Genomic DNA, 3,701 nt, shown 5'->3' with positions numbered 1-3,701 from the left:
ACTCCTTCTCTGCCCTCCTGGTCATGACAGACACTGAGGCTTTGCAACTACCTGGTAATTGCAGACTTCTGGGGCCACACAGCAGCAGATTGCAGGGGACAGAAATGCAACTAGAAACACCTCAAAAAAAAAAAAAAAGAAAGAAAAGAAAAGAAAACACCTCATATTTGTTAGAGAACAGGAGTCACTCAGTCACTTCAGAAAAATATCTTTAAACTCATGTATTTCCAAAATTTTTTAAGGGAAGGTATAAAATTCATCTATTAGTAAAAGCAGTTTTGAATGCACTTGTTACTCTTCATTTTTCTGTCAAATGAGGTCTCAGCAAGTGTTCATCCCTATAGTAGAACAAACTCCTCTGTGCTAAATCTTTTTAATCTTTTGTTTTCATTCTGTGAGAAAAAGTCCTCCTCATTGGCCATAGTCATAGTCTCTGGAATGTCCATGTATGAAAGTAAACAAGGGATATTTCTCCTTAAATGACATTTTCAGCATCTTAGTGATTTCTTCAGAAGCTCCCTGGAAATCCCAAACATTTCGACAGTAAAATCCTATTGTACAGCTAGGATCCATTTTTCAAAATGACATCTTTTTAGGAAAAGGCAGTGGAATGTCTCAAGAGGGAAATCCTTTATGCTGACATCTACAAAAGACTGGCAGTAATGATGGTCCATGTAAATCAATCTGTCATGTTGAAATCCAGCAAAGTAATAGGACCATTTAGGTTTGCCACAAATAATGCCCACACAGTACTCAAGGCTTAACACACCCTTTACAAACTAAGTAATCGCTGTTGGTTCTTTCTCACCAAGAGTCTCACAAGAACTAGAATAATAACAGCCTTGTCATCTGTATTAACAAAGGTCATGGAAGCATGCAGTTTATCAATCACTTTGGAACAGTAAACTGGACAGTCCTGTGCAACATAAACAGTTCCTCCTTGTAAATCAGGGTGTCTTGCTTCTTCACCTGCTTTTCTTAAAATGTGAGCAACTACTGCTGGTCCATACCAGTCTCCAGCCTTTTTCCCGGACTTCTTTCTGTATTCTATTAGTTGATGCAAGCGAAAGAGCTCAGGGGGAGTCGCCAAACCAAGAAACGATTTGCCTATGATAAATCTTCTTTCGCACTTCATGGTCATCTGAGTATTTCCCAATTATTCCCTTCAGAGAAATGGTTGGAGTGTTGATTTCTCTTTCTCTGAAAGTGACGCTTCGAAGGATGCAGTAAACTTTTTCACAGTGTGCGAAGTCCATGACTCAGAGTCTAAATTTTCAATGTTTAATGCATCAGGCCAGGTCCAAGCTCTGCTGAGGAAGTGGAGGACGAGACCCTGCACCAGCAGCATCTGGCCGGTCCTCAGTGTGCTGCCCTACCCGCTATCTGTCATCAGCGTGGAGCCTTTGATTTGAGGAAATTCTTCCCTGTAGGTCAGCCATACTCTGGAACTGAAATCTTTATGAAATTCTTTGACACTTCCCACAATTACACTATCATCTATTGTGCATCCTGATCTTGCAGCTAACATTTATTTTCATTGTATTTCATGGTGTTCCAAGCAGATACAAATTTAGTTTGTACTTTGTCAACTTCATCTGTCCCCCTAGCCTCCATATTTAAACTCTAAAGAAAAATCCATCACTTGATTGTATTCTTCAGTAGAGTTTAATCATCTGTATTGATTTAAAATATGATTAAAAGTGTAGGCTTCATAACTTCACTAGAGGAAAAGTTGAGACACGTTGCATAATAGTTAGTGGAGGTTTCAGTCCATACTCTGCTGGCTCCAAGGCAGATGACAGTGGGTCATGGCAGCAGAAAATATGAAAGAGCAGAGGAGGAGCAGCAGCTGCAGCGTGTAGCAAGACTCTCTCTTCCTTCCACGCTGACTGCAAAGACCAGAAGATCCGAGCTCCTCCAAAGCTCACTGCAGCAGCACTGATCAAGCTCCTCCAAGGAAGTTGCCAAGATTTTAATATTAATGTAATATTAATGTCTATCATAATAGTACAGTTTTATGTTATATGATACATAATATTATTATATAAACATTCCAGAGAGGTTAATAAATATTACTACACTAGTCAGAGCCTTTCTTTCTTTCTCTCTCTCTCTCTCTTGTTCCCTCTTTCCCTTCCCCCTTTCTTCCTTGATTGCCTGCTTTTATCTTTTTTCTTCCTTCTGTCCTCACACTGAAGTCTATTTTAATTTTCTTTTCTAATTTTGAGACAAAGTCTTTCTGAGTTACGCACTTACCTGTTATACTGTACTTTTGTAGGAGACACTTCCAGGCCTTGTCTCAGTCCAAGAAGCCAATATTTGTAATCTCAAAGTTACTTTATTGGAATCCCTTCAAGTTGATTTCAATCTACCAGTTTCAATGCAACCCTCTGTGAAAATAAAGACACTGAATTATATTTTCAATCATTGGGGAGTCAAGAGGCTCTAAGTCCAGTCACAAAGATGGCTTTCCAGAACAAAGAGAGTGACCCAGGGCCTCACCCAGTTTTATTCAGTGGAGGGGTGGCTTGAGGAGGATTGACTGAGAACTGTGGAAAGTAGGTGACCACTGGCAGCTGAGCTAGGTGGATGGCCTACATTTACCTCTACGATATGCAGAAAGGATATGCAGAGAGAGTAATCTGCATTATATAGTATCTAATGTTTTGGTAAGTCTGGTGCTTCAGCTTTGATGTAGTCTTTCAAGCCCCAGAAAGTCATAGCCTCTGTCTTGAGGCTCAATCCCACCTGGCGGAGTGGAGCATTGGCTCTTCTGTCCTGTCTCGACCTGGCTCACATTAAAGAGTAGCAGGTATAGGTTACCAGGGAAACACGCGCACACCACCTTCAAAGACTATCACCAGCACCTCAGCTAGACCAATATACATTGCTTAAGACCAATTGAAGGATAAACAGAAGTCCTAGCCAGCTCTCTACATAACAATATGAGGAAATAGGGTAGGGCTCAGTAAAAATGGAGACAGTCCCTCTTCTTTCAAGGAGAGCTGGTCAGGTAGCCCTCCACATACTTTGAAGTAATAGCTACTTTAAAGTTGGCTTTTGTTGGAAAAAGGCTGAATTCAAAGGAGAAAAATTGTAAAGATCAAGTGTTGAAACTAAGGACATAGCTCTAAGCACCTGCCTGGCAAACCAAGGATCTGGGTTTGATCCCCACTACAGCATGCCATGCTGGCCCCAGAACCCTGGGTGCACTGTGCCAGCCATTGAAACTGGGTGTGGTGATGCACACCTATAATCCTAGTGCTGGGGAGGCTGAGACAGGAGAATTACTATGAATCTGAACTGCATAGTGAGACCCTGCATCAAATAAATCAATAAATAAATAATCTAAAATATCAGATCAAGTGTTAATAAGAAGCTTTCTGGCAAAGACAGACCCCAATAAGAGAGCCAGAGAACTTGGAAGCATGAAGTGCTGGGCACAGGCCATGTGAGACACCCCAACACTGTCCACCTGCATCATTCTGGCCATCCAAGGATGAAAACATGTGTTCTTACCACCAAGCCCAAGTTTCAAGTAGTCAAGACATTTTGGGACTTCAGAATCTTAGGATTTGAGGCCACCCAGAACCCATCGTACCATAGATGTCAGCCAGGGGCTTTCCATAAGGCAGTCACTGGCCTTTTATATGCTTTAATATTTCAGTCCTTCTTATCTTTCTTTCTGTTTGTTTATATAT

The 3,701-nt window shown here is 41.1% G+C and overlaps 1 pseudogene; it reads right to left on the bottom strand.

Moving 5' to 3' along the window:
• Positions 1 to 338: 338 nt before the first annotated feature.
• On the bottom strand, positions 339 to 1,614 carry LOC101577799 (annotated as a pseudogene).
• Positions 1,615 to 3,701: the final 2,087 nt, after the last annotated feature.

Source organism: Octodon degus, unplaced genomic scaffold (assembly GCF_000260255.1).
Source record: "Octodon degus isolate 3935 unplaced genomic scaffold, OctDeg1.0 scaffold00177, whole genome shotgun sequence".
In the NCBI taxonomy this organism is placed as follows: Eukaryota; Metazoa; Chordata; class Mammalia; order Rodentia; family Octodontidae; genus Octodon; species Octodon degus.
The sequence above is the reverse complement of the archived record's forward strand: the minus strand, read 5'-3'. Positions and strand labels throughout refer to the sequence as shown.